The 22,536-nt window shown below is 39.1% G+C and overlaps 1 long non-coding RNA gene across 1 annotated transcript in view; it reads left to right on the forward strand.

Moving 5' to 3' along the window:
• LOC141549116 (uncharacterized) overlaps positions 1–21,917 on the forward strand; it is a 35,751-nt gene extending 13,834 nt beyond the window's left edge. Inside the window, exons 2-4 of the long non-coding RNA XR_012484226.1 lie at positions 12,782–12,922; positions 14,389–14,540; positions 21,608–21,917. This is a non-coding gene — a long non-coding RNA (uncharacterized LOC141549116). The remainder of the gene's footprint in view (positions 1–12,781; positions 12,923–14,388; positions 14,541–21,607) is intronic.
• The last annotated feature ends 619 nt before the right edge of the window (positions 21,918–22,536 follow it).

Consider the following 22,536-nt stretch of genomic DNA (forward strand, 5'->3'; position numbering starts at 1 on the left):
TTTTAGTCATGCACAACATTCTGAGACTCTATTCTGGGTTTTCTTGGCAAAGAGTGGTTTGTCATGTCATTCTCCAGCTCATTTTACTGATGAGGAAACTGAGGCAAATGGGATTAAATGACTTTCTCAGGGTCACATAACTAGTATCTAAGGCTGGATTTGAACTCAGGAGTCTTCCTGGCTCCAGGCCTGAGATTGTTTTCCAGCTCTAAACCTTTGATGCTATGATTTCATAGGGATTATTAGCCCCATTTCACAAATTAAGTAAACAGAGGTTCAAAGAGGATATTATATGGCTTGGTCAAGGTCTTTAGAATAGCCAGTGGCAGAGATTGAATTGGACCTGAATTCCAAATAATTTGAAATTTTGTAAGTATCCCCCATTCTATAATCAAAGAATGGAATAGTAAGAGGAAATAATTAGAGGAAAAAATACAAACATTGTGAGTGGACTGGAAACTCCTTCAGGCCGTGGCTTAATTGGTATCTTTATATTTGTAGCCCCAGGCACAGTGCCCAGTGCATTGTAGATGCCTAATAAATGTTGGTTGAGTTGAACAAAAGTGAATTGGAAGGGAGGCTAAAAAGAAAACAAAAGGAAAGAGAGAGGAAGAGAGGAAGGAAGGAAGGAAGGAAGGAAGGAAGGAAGGAAGGAAGGAAGGAAGGAAGGAAGGAAGGAGGAAGGAAGGAAAGAAGGAAGGAAAGAAGGAAAGAAAGAAGGAAAGGAAGAAAGAGAAAGGAAGAAAAAGAAAGAAACTGAGGCAAGATAGAGTTTAGAGAGTTTTTAATATTTTATTTGGGTTTCTGAGAGGGAGAGATAGTCTGGAGGCAGAGCAGAATCCATTCTGCTTCCAGGGCTGAATTGGACTTGTGTCTCAAAGAATCCAGCCTCAAATGTGAGATTCCAATGATTTTTATTTGTAACTCTAAGCCATCAAGGGAGACAAAAGCAAGGGGTGGACTGAACTCTGGTGAGAGTGGGGAATTTCTAGAAAAGGACCATCAATCTGGTTCTGACAGGGTGGGGGATGAGGACCATAAGTTCTGATAACTTAGGAGAACAGGAGCCAGAGTGTCTGAACTAGATAATCTTTCCCTTATCTCTCCTTAACATTTATAGTTATAATCTCAGAATAGCTAGTCCTAAGTCATATCAGGAAGGCAGGGGTTACCACCAGGGGGATTGAGGCAGAACAATTCAAGTAACTGAGGCAGAACAATTAGGGAAACTGAGGCAGGACAATTTAGGAAATTGAGGCAGAACATAAAAGGAAACTGGGACAACAGAAGGAAGGAAGGAAAGAAGAAAGAAAGGAAGCAAGGGAGGGAAGAAAAGGAAGGAAGGCAGGCAAATGAATGAATGACTACAGAAATTAATGAAGAAAGAAATGAAGAAAGGAATGAAGGAATAAAGACAAAAGTAAGATAAATATAAAATTGAAACTAATATTGCAGGGAAAACAATTGAGAGAGGAACTATAATTAGTTTTATGCCTTTATTTTTTTAAATCCAAACCTAAAAGGAAATTATACTTATATATGCATATGTATGTATGCACATACACATACATATATAAATATATATAATAAACTCCTTTATTTTTAAAATCCAGACCTGAAGTTTCATCATCCTAGGGAACATGCATTGTGGAAATTGCCTAATATCATAAGGCCTTAAAACAAGGATCTTCATCTGCCTTGGGTCACGAACCCCTTAAGTTTCTTTGGACTTTCCTCAATATAATATAAACTCATAAAATAATGAAATACATGGTATTCTAAAAGAAACTACTTGTACTGAAAGTTGGCTATCAAAATTATTTTTAAAAAACAAGGTTATAGACCCCAGCTCAAGATTCATTGAGATTTAAGTGATTAATCTAGGGTCATATAGTCAGTAAAGTTTTCCTGACTCTAAAGCCTGGTACTTTTAAGATCCATTAGGCCAGGGCTTCTTAAACTTTTTCCACTGGTGACCCTTTTAAACCAGGGAATTTTTTATGCCACCCTGGATATGGGGTACCTAGAAAAAGTATACAAATCAAACATTTACTCATAATAAAATGCAATTTTATGTTCCCCACCTTCAGTTACAAGACTCCATATGAGGTTGTGATCCATACTTTAAGAAGCTTTGCATCAGGCCACCATGTTTCTCTGAAAAGTCCTGGCTCCCTCCCTCTTCCCCAGTCATCTGAAGGGGTCAGAGAGGGCATTGATTCTCTGACTAAATGGGGAAATTAGCTATTTGAGTAGCCATTGTCAGTCACAGGTCTGAGTTGGACAGAAGTACTATTTTTGTGTTAGTACTACTTTTGTGCTCTGAGAGGCTCCTCTTAGCAGAATGATCCAAATTGTGAGGCAATTTGACCAATGAGCTGGTGTGTCTAACTGACTCCTGGTAGGTCTTTCAGGCTGTAGGATTTCCACTGTGTAGGTCTCATTTTAGCTGTTGGAGTGCGTTCTCTTTTAGGTCACATCGAGGCCAAGAAAACATTTTTTAATCCAATAAAATAAAATTCAGTCATTTGTATTTCATCTCTCTTTTTCCCTTATGATAAATTTATAGGGAGCCTTCAGGGCTCCTGCAGTGTATTTATAGGAAAGGGGGTGACCGATGGGTCACTGGGATAAACTCTCTTGGCTTCAATTCACAGAGACTAAACCAGAACAGCTCAGGCAGACTCGAATACAAAGATGGCCCCTGAGGGCTCTATATTCTTTTATGAGCTATTTCTGAATTTCTTTAGATGAGAAGGAAGTCTGTTAACCATTCAATTTTGATAACTTCCATTCTAAAGTCCTTCAGGAGACCTGGGATTTCATCAATGTGGGGACTCCCTTCTATGAGCAAGATCATAATCCTTTGGCTGATGGTCTATTGGTAGGTATTCTGGCCCCAAAGCATCACCCCGCTACTAGTACGCTTGAGAATATCGTTGGGCCTTGTAGGCCATGAATAGAAACCAGATAACCCACCATTATACTAATTCTCAGTAACTGAGAAATGCAAAATTACAGCTTTATGGGACCTCCTAGGGCTTATGCGGATAGGGCCTTTGATAGCCCATGCTGACCATCATGCAAGGGCTGGGCATTGGAAGATGGATGGCATGATCATTAGAATTCCAAAGTCAATCAGCTAGCATTAAAGTACCTACTATGTACCAAACACTCTGTAAAGTGTTAGGAATTCAAGTACAAAAATAAAACAATCTCTATTCTGAGGGAATTTATGTTCTAAAGCAAGGAGACATCATCATTTATCTTAGTATATATAGCATGTGAAGTAAATAAATAGAAATAAACATAAAGTAGCTAAATACAAGATAGTTTGGGAGAAAGGGAGGACACTGGCACTTGGGGGGAATAAGGAAAGGTTTCATGCAAAGATGGTGCTTATTATTCAGTTATTTTCAGTCACAGCTGACTCTCCATGACCCCATTTAGGCTTTTCATGGCGAAGATACTGGAGTGCTTTGCCATTTCCTTCTGCAACTCATTTTACACATGAGGAAACTGAGGCAAACAGGGTGAAGTGACTTGCTCAGGATCACACAGGAAGTGTCTGAGGCTGGATTTGAACTCATCTTCTTGTCTTCAGGCTTGTGCTCTATCCACTATGCCACCACGCTGCTCTGATGGTGTTTGAATTTGGTCTTAAAGCACCGAAAGGGAGTCTGTGAGTCAGAGGCAAGGAGGGAGTGCATTCCAGGAATGTGAGGCAGGTAGTACAAAGGTACAAAGATGGAAAATGGAAATTCACATGTGAGAAACAGAGGAGGCCAGTGTATCTGGATCTTAGAGTGTGCGAGGGGCAATAATATCCAATGAGGCTGGAAAGCTAGGATGGGGCCAAGTTGTGTAGGACTTTAAAAGCTAAAGAAAGGAATTTCTATTTATCTCAGAGGTGATCAGAAATCCATGGAATTTATTGAGTATGAGAGTCACATGGTCAGATCCATGCTAAAGGAAAATCACATTGGTAGAAGAGTGAAGGATGAAGTGGGGAGTAGTCTTAAAGCAGGGAAACCAATAAGGAGGCCCTTGTAGTAATCTAGGTGAAGGGAGGCAAGGGCCTGAACGCTAGCTGGGTGTGTGAAGAGAAGTGGTCACTTGGGAGAGACGTTGTAGAAAAGGAAACAAGATTTCGCAACTGATTCAATATGTAGAGTGAGGAAGGGTAAAGAGTCTAGGTAATAATGAGGTTAAACCTGAGACAGGAAGATCAGTTGCTAGTGCCGTGGAGAAAAATAGGGGCATTTAGAAGAAGGGGAGGTTGTTGGGGAGAGGGAAAGAAAAGGAGTTCTGTTTTTGGAGAAGTTGAATTTAAAATGTTTCCATACATGTAGTATGAAATGTTCAATAATTATCCAACAGGTAATGTGGGAGAGATGCTCTAGGAATTTTTTTTTATCTTGATGGCTTTTCAAATCCAGGGCCTACCACACCTTGTCCATACCTAAGTGTTCCAATATTGCATTGGATTTTTGTCTTCATCACTCTGGATAGTCTCTCTAATGCTAAAAATCACAGCCTACCTTTTTTTTTGTCCATTCCTGCCACTTTTGTCTATATCTTCCCCTAAGATGGCCAATGTTGGGGGAAGGGAGGTGTCCATCTAATAGGCTGAAGGCCTTCTTGGACATTGTGAGGGTATGTGCATAATATACGGGCCATCTATCAATTATGCCTTACTCTTGTCACATGACTAATTCATAGATTTCTCCTTGCACATAGTAGGTACTTAATACCCATTTGGGAAATTAATGAATGGAATCCAACATATCATAAGCACTAACAGAGTTGAAAAACAGATGCTTTCATTTCTTTTTTTGTTGAGATTTGTTTGTTTGTTTGTTTTTAATTACCTAATAAATTTTTTTCCTTTAGCTCAGGTATGGGGAACCTTTTTTTCTGCCATGGACCATTTGGTTATTTATAACATCATTGATTGGGCCATACAAAATTGTCAACTTATAGAACTCAAGCAGTGGGAGGTAGTTGTACTTAGCTTCCAGCTCTTCATCTTCTGCAGTTGCCTTAGCAAATGATTTGGCAAGCCTTGTACGGCCCGGGCTGGACCTTCTCCACCCCTGCCCTAGATTGTCAGAAGAACGTTTTGTTTTATGTATGTTTCAACTGATAGAAGGAGAGAATGATAAGCCAGTTAGGGGAGTGCAGAAATCTATACCCAGTTCTAAAATCCACACTGATTCACAAGAAAATAGAAAATAATAAACATGAGATTAGTTATTTTAGGCAGCAAAATAAATTTCTTTTTTTAAAAAAATCTTGGTCAAATGAGTGCTGTACAAAAATAGTCATGAAAAGTTAGAGGCAGAAGGAGCTTCAAGGTCTTTAGGTCCTGGCCATAATATAGGTACAATTCAAACCCAATGCATTTCATTGAATGCCCGCCTATCCCAGACTTGGAGATCTCAAATGAACCAGCCACATAAGGCTAGCTTTTCAGTGGCTCACCTGTCATGTAGTCAATCCATGGTCTTCAAGCTCTATAGTTGCTTTAGCTCAGGTATCTAGCTCACTACTGATTCCAGTTTTCCTCCTTTCATATATAGCCCCCTCTGGGAAATCATTTCAAAAGTGTGGAATGTGTCTCCTTCCAATATGCCTCCCTTCCTATCTATAGGCCAAAATCTGAACTTTAAAATGTGAAATTAATTCTTGTATCTAGAGATAGGAAAATAGCATCTTCTAGATGCTAATGAAGGGCAGCTAAGTGTTACAGTACATAAAGCACTGGGCTTGGAATCAGGACTTATCTTCATGAGTTCAAATCCAAGCTTAGATATTTACCAGCTGTGTGATCCCGGGCAAATCACTTCACTGTTTGCCTCAGTTGCTTATCTATAAAATGTAGTGGAGAAGAAAATGGCCAACCACTCCAGTATCTTTGCCAAGAAAACCTCAAAATGGGGCCACTGAGAATGACTCAACAACACAGATGCCACCAATATCACTTAAGTGATCATCTAACCTGTCTATATATATTCCAGCTATACTTCTTTTATATTTACATGTTATACCCCCTTTTTGAAGTAAGCTTGAGTTCAGGGACTGACTGTTTTGTCTTTGTATTTGTATTTTTGGCACTTAGCAAAATGTCAGGCAAACAGTAAATGTGATAAATCCCTGATTGATATTACAAATGAGGACACTAAGTTCAGAGGGGTTAACCAAATTGCTTATGATTGTGCAGCTAGCAGTAATTTGAAGGAAGATTCATATCTTAATGGTGTGTGTGTGTGTGTGTGTGTGTGTGTGTGTGTGTGTGTGTGCGCTAGCTTGGGAGGCAATTGGGGGTTAAGTGACTTGCCCAGGGTCACACAGCTAGTAAGTGTTAAGTGTCTGAGGCTAGATTTGAACTCAGTTCCTTCTGACTCCTGGGCCACCTTTCCTAATTTGAACATTCTGGATACTGTTATCTTATTTCAACCTTCAGAAGACTGAACACAGGCTTTGTCATTAGTTTGTTGTTTAAACTGTGCTACCTTAGTCCCAGAATCAATGCCTCAGTTTCTCTACTTGCAGAACATGATCAGCATCAGCCCCAGGGCCCAACCCAGTTAGCTGAGAATATGTAGAGAAACTTCTGATATTAAGAATTAACAAATGCTAAGATGGTTTTGGCCCATGCAAACTTTGTTAGCTGTACATTTATTATCAGTGCACCTTTTGTATGTGTCATCAACAGAGTGAAATATTACAGAATCAGAATCCTTGACTTTGAGCAGGAATCTGCTTCCCGCCAATTTCCACCCATTGTTCCTAGTTCTGCCTTCTGGAGTCAAGCAGAACAAGGCTAATCCCGCCTCCTCATGATAGGCCTTTGGATATTTGAAACTATCTGTAGTGCAGCTTTTGAATTTTCTCTTCTCTTGGCTAAACACCCCAAGTTGCCCTCTTAACCATACCTAGTTGGCTATATGATCTCTAAGCTCCCTTCCAGCCCTAAATCTCCGATACCATGGTGCTGTGGCTAGAATCTCAGGTGTTTGTCAAATGCCATTGAACATTTTTGTCTCTCTCAGCCTCTGTTTTCTTAATGGCTATGATGCCTCTTAAGGATCAAAAGTGTCCACATATGTGAAATGCTATAGCAACCTTGAAATGCCATAGAAATAAATGTCAGTTTTCAGGACCTCCTTATTACTACTCCAATATACATTGAACTTACGTATTGATGGCTCTAGGAAAAAAATGTATCATTGATTGCTCTAAATATTTCTGTTTTTGTTATAAATAGGTAAAGAAGTTATTGTCAGTTGGTCATCAAAGCATTTAACAATTGCTTGGTGATTTGACTTGATTCAGGAGTCACTGAGCTTCTTGAGAAAAATGAATCTAAAGATCTTGTGTGACCATAAAGTCACACAAGAAGTGACTAACAAAACTAGTGATGGAAATCAGATCCTTAGATTAAAGGGAAAGAGGTGAAACAGCTCATTAAGATCACCCAAGTCCCAGAGAATGAAGGCTTTAACCTAACCCCTGTGGGCTAGCAGGCTAGCCTAGTAGGCCAAGGCTGAAGTACCATAGGCAGTGGTAGACAGCTGGCAAGAAAGCTTCCAAATAGCTTTAGAATAGAATTAACTCTTGTATTGTAAGTTCCTATTGTATCTGGGAGAGAAAATGAGAGACCTTACTTATAGAGTTGTTGTTGTTCAATTGTGTCTCTTTTTGGCTCCACTGGGATTTTATTGGCAGGGATTCTGGAATTATTTGCCATTTCATTCTCCAATTCATTTTGCAGATGAGGAAATTGAGGCAAGTTGTATGAAGTGATTTGTCCAGGGTCACACAGCTAATAAGTATTTGAGGCTAGATTTTGACTCAGGAAAATTAGTCTTCCTGACTTCAGGTCTGGTGCTCCTTATCACATAGCTGCCCTTTAGAGAGAGTGCAAAGAAAGAAATCACTCCTACTTTGAGCATAGAGCTTTTGTTTCTTTGAAAAACCTGAAAAATACCCATTTGAAAAATGGCTATTTCTGTTTCTAAAACCCAGTTAAAATGTCAATTAAAGGATTTCTTAGGGAATGGGAGCCTGGAATCCATCTAGCCCAACCCCTCGTCTTACAGAGAAGTAAACTGGGCTTCTAAGTAGTTAAGGGCCTTGCTCACAGTCACACAAGAAATAAGTAACAAAGCCATGATTCAGGAGAACAGAGAGTTTGAAGGTATCTTTGTGTCTACTCCTCTTATTTTACTAATGAGGAAACCAGGGTTACACTGCAGCTTGCCACCCTCCCATGCCTGCCTGTCTCCCACATGTTGGCAGCTGGTGGCCTTCTTTACTTCATAGCATGAAAGTCCCAAGGAAGCAGATGAGAAATCCATCCATTAACCCTCCCTGTCAATACAAGATCCACCTCTATTTTTCACTTATTACCTCAAGCAGTAAGTGATAGTCATATTAGGAGAGCGTCCTTTTATTACATCTCAAATGAGATGCAGGCAGATGACCTTAAACTCCTCCCAGAGTATATCTTATGGCCATAACTCAAAGAGTAACAGGTAAATTTATAAGGACAATAGTGAAAATTTGGTTCTAGTCTCCCCCCCCCAATGTTAACGAAATCTTTCATTTTATATGAGGTTCATATCCCAGTTTACCCTACCCCCTACCCAAGCTGAATCCTTTGATGCAATCAGAGCAAAACAGTTAAGCAAAATCCATCCATTTAGTTAACTTGTCTAACATGTAAACATTATGTCCTCATAATATTCCATTTCTCTACAGATATGAGGAAAGTATATTTTGTAACCACTTCATAATCAGTCCTCCTGAACCAAGATGGATCATGTTTTTTTTTTTTTTTTTTTTGGGGGGGGGAGCTTTGGATATTAATGTAAAGGTTTTGTCTTTGATGCAACTACATTGTTTAAATTATTGTTTCATTATCTTATTTGCTTGTTTGCTATTTGTCAACAAGTATATTCTGCCTTGTTAAAGATGGATGAGTATGGGTAATTATGTAGCTCCTTGTTTTAGATAGAAAGAGAATGGCACCAGGAATAAATGTCAGAAAACTTGAGTTCAAATCTCATGCTGCCACATGTAATATGTAGTGTCAAGCAGACCACTTAACTTTTTCATGCTCAGTTTTTCCCTTTTGTAAAATGGGGGAAGGTATTGAATGAAATGATCATTGAGTTTCTTTTTTGCTCAAAAATATTATCTTAAAAAATATATTTGCTTGTAAGCTTTTTTGGAGTAGGGAATGTTCGGCTGCTTGCACTTATATCTATAACTTCTACTAGAGTGGGACCTGGCAAACAGTAAGTGTTTAATAAATGCTTTTTGATTAACTGAGTACTATTAAGTTCATAATGTTAATGATTATTATTGCTTTGTCTAACTGACCAAAACATTTGCAAGTTAAATGACTAGTCTCTATTTCAGCTATGGCCAGACAAAGCTAATAATATAATAAGAATAGGAATAATATAACTGACAGGTATATCACATATTAAGGTGTACAAATTACATTAAACATGTTCTCTTATCTAAACCTAACAACTGCCTTATGAGATTGGGCTACTTGTATTAGTGTCCATTATACAGATGAAGAAAATGCATGTTTATAGATGGTGACATCACATAGCTAACAAATATAAGAGGTGGAATTGGAAACAAAAGTTTCTCCTGCCAAGTCTAGCACTCTTCCCATAATACCCTTCTGCCTTCTCAGCCAAGCTGGAAGTTAGCAGATGGCTGGGTTAGAGCATTCTCTAGACTGATTTAAATGCAAAACTCACAAGTCAGGGTGTATGGAGTTCAACTAATTACTTGTTCCTTTATAAAGTAAATCAATAAATTATTGTGGGAAATTAATTTTTTTTCACATTTTCTAGCTTTGTGACCTTAAATCTTTTCACTTCTATGATTGTCTGCTTACTTATCTGTAAAATGGGCATAATAATACTTTTTATAACTCTTAAAGCACTATAGCAGGTGAAGGATTCTCTGCATTTTTAGTACCCATGACAGTAAGCAGAAAGTCACATGCTCAGTGAAGCCATTTAGTGAATAATAGAGTCTCTTGATATCTGTCTGGAGAAAAGGGAAAGATGGAAGTTAGAGTCTACGACTGATAGGTTGATTCAGAGCTGGTTAAATTTTTAGTCTCTAAAAGTGAACATAATGCCAACTTGGAAGATCTCCAGTGGAGTGCCAGAGGAATCTGTGTTTGGCAAGTTAGCATATCAAAGACCTAAGTTAAGACATACAAGGTATGCTTATCAAATTAGTAGATGCCACAAAACTAGGAGGGTTAGAAGAGTCATGACTCAAAAAGTTTTCTGTATGCAAGAACATTTGGCTTAATCTCATATGTAATCATATATATGTTTATGTGAATATATGTGCATAGGTGCATATATGTATATGTGTGTATAAACCCACACATATATTTATATATAACATACTAGACAGAAATGTAAATACCTGTATACGTGTTTTAAAAAATCAACCTCACAATAAGTGAAGTGGGGAAGAATGGTCAGCTCACAGTTTGAGTGGAAAAGAATGGGTGGATGCATATGAATGAAAAATGTGTGGTAAAGAAGAACAGCATGCTTGTAGAAGAGAGAACAGTGAACAGAGAACCTGAACATCTGGGTTTAAATACTGCTTTAGACATTTATTATATATAGTTCTGTGATCCTGATCAACTAATTTAGGTATTCTGTGCCTCTGTTTCCTTATCTTTAAAATGGGGGCACTTATAATATGCACCTCATTAGATTGTTGTGATGATTCAGTCAGGTAAAACACAAAACGTTCTTTTTAAACCTTGATTCCCTATAGAAATATCATCATTATCATCATTGTACCCAGAAAAGCTAAAGCAGTCTTAAAGAAGGTAGTGTGCATAGATATATATGTATATGTAGAGATAGGTTTATATCTACATACATTTCCAAACTCACATGCATACACACATATATATATATATATTCACTTCCACAGATATACTTATATATAGATACATATACCTATACTTACATGCATACACACAGATATATACATATGCATTTACATATAGACATGAATCTGAAACAATTGAGATATAATGTAGATTTCTCTCTTGACTGAATCTTTGTTTGATTTTGAAATCAATCATTACTAGCCCTACTTTTTTTTGGAATAAATTTTACTCCTAATCCTTTTTATTGTGTTTGTGCATAGCTCTTATTTCCTATCCCTGCTAACTCTTCTACTTTATTTCTACTCCTTAACTTCCCCCTCCCACATCATGGATTCCTCCTTTATCTTCCCCCTTTTCTTCCATCTTTATACATGTATATGTTTGTGTGTTTCTTATTTAACTCATACCTGATGTAAGTAGGTTTTCAGAACTAACAGCCCTCTTCCCCACTCTAATGCCTCTATATCATTTCTTCCCTGCACCTCATTCATATGGCATAATCACTATTTTTACCTTTTCTTAGACAGTTTTGCTTTTTAGAGTCAGGTCATACTCAGCTCTGGCTCAGTCTATCTTTTGAACTACTCAATTACTGCTAACAATCATAGACATATCATTTACATTTGCAGGAATAAAAGCAATAGTTTGTCCTTGTTGCATCCCTTGAAATTAGTCTTTGATGTTGTCTCTTATATCTTAAATTTTCTATTGAGTTCAGGTTTGGCTGAGACAAAATGCTGAAAATCTGCAAGTTCTCTGAATGTCCTTTTTTTGGGTTCAGTATTGTGGTTAATTTTGCTGGATATGATTTTCTATTCTTGATGTGTGCTCTAGATCCTTGGTCTTCCTGGAAGTTGTTTTATATCAATTGTCCATTTTTTTCAGTTTTTAAATTTTGTTTTATTATTTCTTGATCTCTTATACCTTTGCTGACCTCCCCTTGCCTAATCTTAATTTTCCAAGAATTATTTTCTTCTCTCTGGATCTCCTTTCCTTAGTTGGTTGACTTTCTTTTCCTAATTTTGTCCTTAGAGGGTTCTTTATCTATCTATCTATCTATCTATCTATCTATCTATCTATCTATCTATCTATCTATCTATCTATCTATGTTTATTTTCCCCTCAATGTCTCAATTGATTTTTAAATTCTTTTTTGAGTTCTTCCATAAATTCTTTGTGAGTGGGAACACATTTATTCTTTGGGGTAGAAACAGCTTTTTTTTTTTTTTTTTTTTTTACTTCAATGTCCTCTTCTGAAAATGAAACATGGTTTTCCCTATTCCCATAATAAGTTTCTGTTGTTGGGGTCTTTCTTCTCTGCTGGTTCATAGTCGTGGGGTGGGGGGATGCTGCCACTGGCTGTGCTTCAGCTGCCCCGTCTGCCCTGGAACCCCAAACTAAGAACTTCCGGCTCGTGCACGCAGCCCCAGCGCCCGTCTCGACGGCACTGCAAGGCTCAGCGCATTTCTGGTCCCGCGGAATCAGCCCGAGGCTCCCTCAATCTGAGCATGCTCAGACCCCGCCCCTGACTTGGCACGTGGTCTATGCTGCTAGTCCGGTGAAAGTTCACGCGCTTCATGAGGAGATTCCTGCCAAATTCAGGTCACCTCAGGAGTCTTCCCTTGGGGTTTCTGCGGGGCTAGCCTGGACATGTCTACACTTTACACGGGTTAGACTACTGGGTCTGGGGTCTCTGTTGGTGCTTCTTGGGTTGTCCCAAGAGCACTCCTCCTTCCCCCCTCCCCTCCTCCCCCCTCCCTCCGTTACCGTCACCAAGTCTTTTTTTTTTTTTTTTTTTTTTTTTTTTTTTTTTTTTTTAAACCAGGTATGTTCTTACTGAGGCGCATTTTTGTTTTGTTTGGGGAAAAAAGCTGGAGAGTTCTTCCCTCACCACCATCTTCCCAGAATCCTCCCTGGAGGAAAGGATTTCCATTCAAGGTCTACAAGCAGGAGTTGAAGGAAGCAGGTTTGTCCCTCAGAAAGCTGTCTTCCTGAAAGCATGGTTTTAATGACCGCTGCCTAGCCACAAGGGCCTTCTAGTCAGGAGATTTTAAATCGTGGCTCTGAATGCACAAGAGGCCCTCCATAAACAAGCTAAAGCTTCGCAGGACCAATTTCTAGCAGAGGGTTATTTAAAATAACAGAAACACTGACTGACACTTCGGAGGTAACTTATGACCCCCCCATTCACTCTTATCTATTCTTGGTAAGGCTTCCCCAGACTCGGAAGCACCCCCCCTTCACTCTCCCTTTTAATCCTGGATTGCTTCCCTTTCCCCAGGCCAGAAAGAGCCAAATAAAAAGAGCTTAAAGTTTTAATTTTGCTTAATGTTTTAGATACAAAGCCCTTTTGATGTGTGTGTGTGTGTGTGTGTGTGTGTGTGTGTCTCTTGGGGATCTTCCCAAAGACCACCTGAGGCAGCCAATGAAACAACTTATTCTCTGCCTTTTGGGGAAGGAAGCCACTGAGGGTACTGGGAGGTGGAAAAGGAGGCCCAGGGTCACCTTTGCTTAGGGTTAATAAGCACAAGAGCTGGAGCTGGTCCTCAGTTTCTCTCCTGTTAGCCTATTCCCTTCTCCAGTCCCACACTAAGCTACATGCTTGTCAGGGTTTACCTTCTGCAGCAGAGGAGTTGGATAATCCATGGACCTTGCTCAGTTGCAGAGCATAACCCCCCCCCCCACTATCTTTCTTACTAATTAAAGCAAAAGAGTCTTCAGGGTTTGTTTTTCTTTCAACTTCAGTCAGCTACAGGACGCTCCTGCTCAGGTAGTTTTAGAATCTTTTCTTTCAGTTTGATGGAAGTTTTTCTCTTGCCTTTCTTCTCTTCTGCAATATTCTGCCAAGGACTTGGGTCCTTGGCATTCTGTTGAGTTCATGAGGAGGCTTTTCCTCTCTTTGTGTCACTGTTGACAGAGCTTGCTCTTTAAAGATCAAAACTGTTTCGTTAACATTTTCACAGTGAATTTCACTATAACAATGAAAAAGTAATTTCACTGTGTATCACTAGCTTAACACGTGAGAAAGATAGAGAGGGGCAGGAGAAGAAAATAGAAAAGGAGGGGAATGGAAAAGAAATAGAGAGAAGGGGAGAAGGAGGGAGATAGAGAAGAAAAAGGAGAGGTGGGGGGAAGAGACAGACGAGGGACAGACAGACAAAAGGAAAGATAAAGGGAAACAGACAAAGATATAGAATGATGGAGAGAGGGAGGATTGAGGGGAGAGGAATGGAGAGATAGTAGGAGAAAAGGAGATGGAGAAGAGAAAGGAGAGGTGGGGGAAGAGAGAGAGGAAGGGAGACAGAGAGAGGCAGGCAGAGAAAAAGATTCAAAATGATAGAGAGAGGTAGGCTTGTTTCCCAACATGATTCTTTGGATGATTAAAAGGTGCATAGGGAACAGGTCAAGAAAATATTTATTCTCATTCTACAGAGTCACAGAATTCAAGAGATGACTGAGACCTTGATGACCATCTAATTGCACCAATGTACGAAGGAATCTCTATTGTAACAAAGAATAAATCTGTCTCTGTTGAAAGACCTCCAAGACAGAGGAACCTTACCCCCTCAAGCTCACCTCTCAAGGTAAGTAATTTTTTTTTGCCAGATATATTGGTTAAAAAGTTTTGTCCTGACATCAAAGCTACATGTGCTTCTTTCCACCACTATTTCTGGTTCCCCCTTCTAGGATCAAATGGAAATGTATTCCCTTATCTACATGATAGCCTTGAACCTTCTTCCTTGGCTAAAACATTCTTAGATCCTCCCTATACCATGGACTCCGAGTACACAAAGTCCTTTACTATCCTTTTTGCTCTTATTTTGACTTTCTTCAGTTGATTGGAGCTTTTATAAAATCATAGTGCTGTAAAATACTCCAGATAAGGGAAAACTACAGAGGGATGCTCACACTGTCCTTGGAAATGATGCCTCTCTCAGGCCAACATTGCACAGTGTCTTTGGCAACCATATTGTGCTGCTGACTCATATACAGTATGCAATCCATTAAAACCCCCAGACTTTTTTTTTCAGAATAATTGTTGTCTAATGTTCCTCCCCTAACTAATACTTGTGAAGTTGATTTTTAAAATACTGAAACGCAAAACTTCAAATTTACCCCTACTGAGTTTTATCTTCTTAAATTCATCCTGATGCTTTGTACTGTCAAGGCCTTTTTGGATCTTGACTGTGCCACCCACTGACTTAGCTGTGCCTTTTGCCTTTTTTTCATCTGTAAATTTGATGAGCTTGCCATTTGCCTTCCCCAAAATTAGGATGCCATTCAGACAATGCTCAGATTTCTTCTCCTTCCCTGTTACATACTTTATAATGGAATGGTCACATTTTCTCAAGGTTCCTATCATTTCCCCCTAATGGTCAGCTCTTCCCTGTTTGAAGGGAGTCTGATCCAAAAAAGAATTTCCCCTCATTGTTGTACCTTTAGAAGGATGATATTATCACCAAGGTACATTAATAGGTTAGTGAAAGTTGATAGTTATAAATTTCTCTGCTTTTGACAGAGTGCGAGAGACAGACACAGAGAGAGAGAGAGAGAGAGAGAGAGAGAGAGAGAGAGAGAGAGAGAGAGAGACAGACAGACAGACAGAGAGAGAAAGAGAATAAAAGAGAGAGAGAATAAGAGAGAGAGAATAAGAGAGAGAGAGAAAGAGAATAAAAGAGAGAGAGAATAAGAGAGAGAGAATAAGAGAGAGAGAGAAAGAGAATAAAAGAGAGAGAGAATAAGAGAGAGAGAATAAGAGAGAGAGAGAGAAAGAGAGAGAGAGAGAGAGAGAGAGAGAGAGAGAGAGAGAGAGAGAGAGAGAGAGAGAGAGAGAACACACCAACACTCAAGCACATGGTTAGATAATCATAGTCCTTCATTACTGCTAAGGGAACCGGGCTTATGATGGGTTTCTCAAGCTTATCTATTTCATCTTTCCATCCAGGTAGTCTGCAGCAATAATGATGATTTCATTTCTGCCCCTCACTTCTTTGAATATTCTCTGGCCTGCTCCCCAACACCCTCCTTCTGTTTCCTAGATTTCCTCTCTTTGCAGGATCTCTTTTTGATGTTGATCCCCCTTAGAGCTTTTACCTGTCCTGTTTACAAAATGTTCAAGACCCCCCCCCTCCAAAGTTTTCTTTTTGAAATCTGAAGAGAGTTCTTGGTCAATAGGAAAGCTCAAAGCACTGAGAAACCTTATTTAAATGTTTCCAAAGCATTTTGCTATCTCTAACTGGCTGCAAGTAAGCATTCTTGAGCTATAATTAATTTTTGTAAAAGCTTCTATTTACAAGTATTTGTTGCTCAAACAAATGCCTGCTATTGTTTACTGGAACAAACATTTCTGTTGCCCAACCTTTCTTGTGACTCAACTCAGCTTTCAAATTTCCCATTTGGATTTCCTTTGACTGGTCATTTGAGTATTATGGAGCTGGCTAGCTTATTTTGTTAGCTGCAGAAAGAGCAGATATTATTGTAATTTATGCTCATTGTTTGTTGCATCAGTTGCTTCAGAATGATGACATAAGTTTCAGAGTGAGTTATAGTAAATAAACTGTGGTTGGAGAAACAGGGTATTTTTTTAATTGAAAAAGATTCCAAGACTGTCAGTGACTTAACACGTTAAATCTCACTTGTAGCCAAAATTTGAACTCAACAAACAAAGAATTTATCTGCTACTCCATATTTTGCTGTCTAGAAGAGGCAGTATTGCTTACTGGATAGAGTTCTGGATTTGAGGTGAGGAAGATCTGAAGTTTGAGCTCTGACACTAGATGCTATATGACTGGCTAAGTGTCTTATTATAGAGAATATCCCAAAAATCTTAGTGCAGTTTTAAACTTTAAGAACATAACTGGCTTAGCGTTCTCTAATTCTGCTTTGCAGATGGCAAATCTGTGAGGGTAGAAGAAATTTTCACATCTGGAATTGATGAAGAATGGCACATTTGCATAATTTAAATGTACTGAAGTGTTTTCTTTTCACCTTTCAAATACACAGTTTTCAATTATACTATGATTTCATTCTTCTTGGGCCCCTGTCTATTATCTGCCATCATATCAAATGAATCATTTGGTATATGTCTGTGGCACATTTACGAAAAAGAAGATGAGGCCTAATAATTATAATTAAATAGGCAGTGAAAAATTGGAAATGACTCTAGGATAACATTATCATAGATCTGGTCTAGGAGAGGACCTCAGAGACTAGAGTCGGAATTGAGGCCCAGAGAGGTAGTGTCACATACTAAATACCAGAGCTGGAATTTGAAGCAAGGTTTGGTGACTAAATCTCAATTGGCCTGAGTTCTCTATATTCAAAAGACCTTATGTTATAACAGGACTTCAGTGGATAGAGGACCAGACCTGGAGGGGCAGTTAGGTGGCATATGTATGTATACTCCAAGGGAAAGAAAATTATAGTCACAAAAGAGCCATCCAGACACATGTAGTAATATTTGCAGAGTATTCTTTCAGTTGGTAGGTTCAGGGAAGAAGAAGAACAGAAGAAATGGCTGTTGAGCCTTGAAGGTAGAGATGGATTGCAAAATGTAGATGAAGGAGTATATCTCTGGCATGGAGGACAGTCTAAAAAATTCATGGAAACTATCAGAGAATCCTAAGTGTAGAATATTGTGGGAACTGAGATGCCATTAAATCTAATCCCTTCATTTTACAGATGAGCATAAGTGAGGGAATAACATCCAGTACTTATAAAGTAGGCGTTTTAAGGTCTAACAAAGTACTTTCCATAAGTAATTCATCCAGGTTTGTTTGCCTGGATAGCAAGTGTATGAGGAAATATCTGAAGTCTGGTTTTCCTAACCCCAGGTCCAGTTTACTGAGCTAGGAGTTAACACATTTAGTTCAGAAAATGGCTAAGAACCTGGTTTGACTGGGCAACAGCACATATGAAGTGAATAAATGTGAAATTACTTCATACAGGGAAGTTGGAAAGGAACGTTGGAGTACCTTTTGTCAGATGAAATAATTTGTATTTTATCTTGGAGGTAATAGGAACCAAAGAAAAATTTTGAGCAAAGGAGCAATATAATCAAATCTGTGCCTAGCTTGAGATCCCTTTGGAATCATGACATTGGGTAAATTGGAAAGGCTCAATCACTGAGCATTTACCTAAGTACCTCCAAAAGTGCTGGGGGATACAAAGACAAAATGATATAGTTTTCTCCCTCTGGGAACTTACAGTTTTTCTGGGGGAGAGAGCATTTACATGTTAGCATACTTCAACTAGAGGCAAGGCTATCTGGCTCAGGAGGAAGGCCCTAGTAAGTAGAGGATGGGGAGGGAATGAAGAATGGTTACCAGCAGAAGGTGGCACTTGGACTGAGCCTTGGAGAGAGCTAAGGATTTGGAGAGATGGATGAATGCAAAAAGACCAATTGGAGGATACTATGGTAGTCAAGGGAAGACACAAGGAGCTTTGTGTGTTCCTTTGAAGCCCTGGCACCTTGTGTCATTTATGAAGCCTCTCTGAATCAATTTAATGGTTCCATTATCTGCCCTGTATATTTCAGAGTCATTTTCTAGGGTCTTTATCCATTTTTCTATGTCACTCTTTGCTCATAAGCAGGGGTGGAGTGAGGAGACATCTTTCTACCTCCCCACCCTGCGTGGAAATTCTCCCTTTGACATGATGAGGGGTGGGTCTGATCTTCTACCCATGGTTAACTGTGCAGCAAAACCTGAAGAAACAGCTCTCTTTAAGAGGATGAGACATTTACATGATGCCAAAACATTCAGATGCAAAGTGAGAAATTTAGTCAGTCATCTCAATGTTTTGTCTACATAATGCAAGCTGTCCAGATGTTCAGTGTCACAGAAGTTATTGATTTCTTTGCTTTTCATCCAGATGTGTACTTTTTTCCTGCTATGTGGAGACATACTGACTTGTAATAAAAGGGTACCTTTTCTAAAATCATACAGGCCTACTCAGACCATAGGGGAATAATTGGAACAATCAGAAGTTCAAGAAAAACCCCAGGGAATATGGCATGTCTTCAAACCCCTCTTAGAACATACAGAGAGGATCAGTCATACTTTGTAAGGGAGGCCAATATGGCTATTATTTTACTTGTATTTATCAGCAGAGAAAATGAAGTAAGACAAGAGATTGAAGTGAAATTTGTTTATTTCAAATAATCAAATTACAATTTGATATCATTCAGCATAATGTAGCTTCAATGTGGTGTTTCCTATGTATGTTAAAATTAGACAAGATTTCTTGATAGACACAACCACAGAGATAATTGTTTTAAATAATTCTGTGATTGTCAACATCAGGCAAAAAATAAAACAGTTCCGCTTACCAAACATTTAGCATGTGCCTAGTACATATTAGGTCTGCTGCTTGGCATTGGTGATTGAAAAAATTTGATGTTATTCCTTCTCTCAAGGGGTTGCTGTTCTATTCTGTGTGATGGTATAGAATGGGAGTATATGACAGTGGCATAGGAAAGTAAATGCAATGTAAATTAAGGATGGAGAATTAGGGAATTAGGAAAAAGGGCTAGAGGTGATACCTGAGCAGTGTCAAAGGGTACAGGGGATTGCAAGAGATGGAGGTATGGAAGGAGAGCATTATAGGTGAATGAATTGATGAAACACATGGAATATTTATGCCCGGGGAATAGCCTAATGGCTAGTCAGGATGGAACATAGACTATGTGAGGGGGAGTAATATACTTTGTGTGTATGAGTGTGTATTTGTGTGTATACACTCACAAACATACAGTTTTGTTTTCATGTCATCTCCCCCATTTGACTGTAAGCTCCTTGAGAGCAGCAGGGACTGTCTTTTGCCTCTTTTTGTAACCTAAGCAGTTAGTATCCTAGTTAGTACCTGACATATAGTAGGCACTTAATAAATGTTGATTAATTGAAGGATTAAGTAATGGAAACTTGATCTCTAATAGCAAGGTAGAACCCAATTGTACGGGCCGTTGAAGCAACTAAATAAAAGACTTGGCACTTTTTCCCAGAAGCATTACTAGGAGCCCCTGAAGATTATTGAGCTAGGGGGTCTTAAGGTCAGGTAGGGAAACATATTCCATATGAAGTTGTTTGCAGCTGCGATGGACGATGTCCTGAGTAGATTTCAAAGGGCAGAAGGATTCCCCTAGTGCTCCTTTTCACAGATGGTGTTGCATGGATTGCTTCCTAGACTCCTGATTCCATGGTATCTCCTCAATGAAAGACAGAGCCATAGGAAAATAATCAATTTTGCAAACCACACAGTAAAAATGGAATATGTGACAAATAGTTATTTTCTCTTCATTTCAATTCAATAAACATTAATTAAGTAGTGTGCTAGAGACTGGCTTAGTGTTGTAAATACAAAGACAAAAAGAAAATAGGCTTGGCTTTTCAGAAGCTTGCGCTCTATTGGATTGAGCCTGTACAACAGTATCTACAGTGTAAGACAATAACTAAATCGAGAGAGAACGATATGGTATGGGAACAAGGTAGAAGAAGTCAAGGAAGGCTTCATGGAGGCAGTAGTACCTGAGATGACCCTTCAAGGATGACAAGGAATATGATAGCAAAAGACAAGGAGGGACTACGTTTCAGGCAAAGGGTATAGTAAAATCTGAAATCTTTATTTTATGTTCAATATTTAGTTTGGCTATTATATATAGAGTTCATGAGGGAGAATGGTAGGAAAAAATGGTTGGAAGGGGGGAACCATCTTGGAAAAGGCCTAGATGTGTAGCTGGAGATAATAGAGAACCACTTATGGTTTTTGAGCAGGGGCCTGACATGATCAGATCAGACCGGTGTCTTAGATTATTTTGGCACCTATGTAGAAGATGGATTGGAGGGAGGCACAGGCTGATGACAGGAAAAATTAGGAAGATTTACTAAGAGTTCAGGGGAGAAGGCCTTGTGAATGGACAGAAGAGGGTAGATGCACGAGATATCAGAGGGAAGGCAGAATCAATACAACTTAACCACAGATTAGTTATAGAGGTGGAGAGAGAGTGAAGAATCAAAGGTCACTGGACTTGGCAACTTGGGTGCCTGGAAGGTGGTGGCACACTTACCTGAAATGGGGAAGTTGAAAGGAGGTGAAAACAGAGGGAGAAAGGGAATGAGATGAGACTTGGACATGCTGAGTATATAATATGCCATACCCAGGAGGAGCTATGCAGGCAGGCATTTGGGATTTATGGATGCTATGAGGTACCTGTGGCATAGAAGTAAGAGAACTGGCCTTTATGCTACTTACTATTTGTATGATTTTGAGTTACTTCCTCATCTTCTCTGAGTCATTCTCTAGAAAAGGATGAGTGAGTATACCTCTAAGGTGCTAAAAGAATTGTTTAGGATGAGTGGCATTGGTTGTCAAGGTGGGTTAGGAATGCATGTGGAACTATTGGTACCCTAATAATAATAGCAGCAATAATAGCTTAATATTTATATAACACTTACTATGCACCAGCCACTGTGTTAAGGACTGTACAGTTATTATTTCATTTGAGCCTCACAGTTATCTTGAGAGGTAGGTGCTATTATTTCTTCCCATTTTATAGGAAAGACCTATAAGAGACAAACAAAGGTTGATTATCTCAAGGGTCACACAGCTAATTAAGTATCTGAGACAATGTGAATTCCCTTCTTTTTTACTTTAGGCCTGGCTCTTTATCCACTGTGCTACCCAGCTGCCTTCAAGACCTAGTGCCTCTAAGAGCACCCTAGAGTATTCTGCTGGGAAGAACAGTGACCTTGGAGATCTCAGGAGGCCTGCCATCAAGTCCTAATCCTGCTGTTCAACAACTGTTTGAATTGCAACAATGTACTTACTCCGTGCCTCACTTTGCTCCATTGTCAAATTTGGAGAAAATCATTTTGTAAACCTTGGGGAGTCCATTGTAAATTGGACAGTTGCATAATTTCTTAGAATGAATTAGGCTGATGCTAAAATGTCATGGAAATTTTCTGCAGTGCTACTGGAAAAGACCAAAGAAGCATGCTTTCTTTGTGTTTTTCTCTTATAACTTTTCCAACTTTTAAAATACAGGCAAGAATTTCCAGTTCTTGTTTGCAGGAAAGGGAGGAGAAATGCACAGATTTTCACATTTTCCTTTGCTTTCAGTGACTGAACGTTATGGAACAACAATCATTTCAGGTGTTTGAGTGCATGTTGATAAAAACACATCTCAATGTTACATTTTCTTCTTTGTTTGATTATCTTGACCCAGTTGATCACAGACTTTTTGCATTAGCTACCAAAAGAGACAACCAGGAAGAGGGAAGAGAGATACTTGGCCTTGGAGGTAGGATGCTTTGGTTTGAAACCTGTTTTCTGATAGATACTGACTGTATAGTCCTAGGCAAGCCCCTTAGCCTCATTCTGCCCCAGGCAACTCCATGGAACTGCAAATAACAGACACATTATAATTTATGAATTAGTTTAGGGAGTTTCCATACCAGAAGTTCTCCACAACAAATATAGGATCATGGTCAATTTGTTGAGAAGGTAATATTGATAAGAATTGACGGTTGGATATGGTGGGGAGGGCTAAGTGAGAAAGAAGACGGGAAAATGACTACTAGGTTA

This window comes from Sminthopsis crassicaudata, chromosome X, assembly GCF_048593235.1.
Source record: "Sminthopsis crassicaudata isolate SCR6 chromosome X, ASM4859323v1, whole genome shotgun sequence".
NCBI classification, from domain to species: Eukaryota; Metazoa; Chordata; class Mammalia; order Dasyuromorphia; family Dasyuridae; genus Sminthopsis; species Sminthopsis crassicaudata.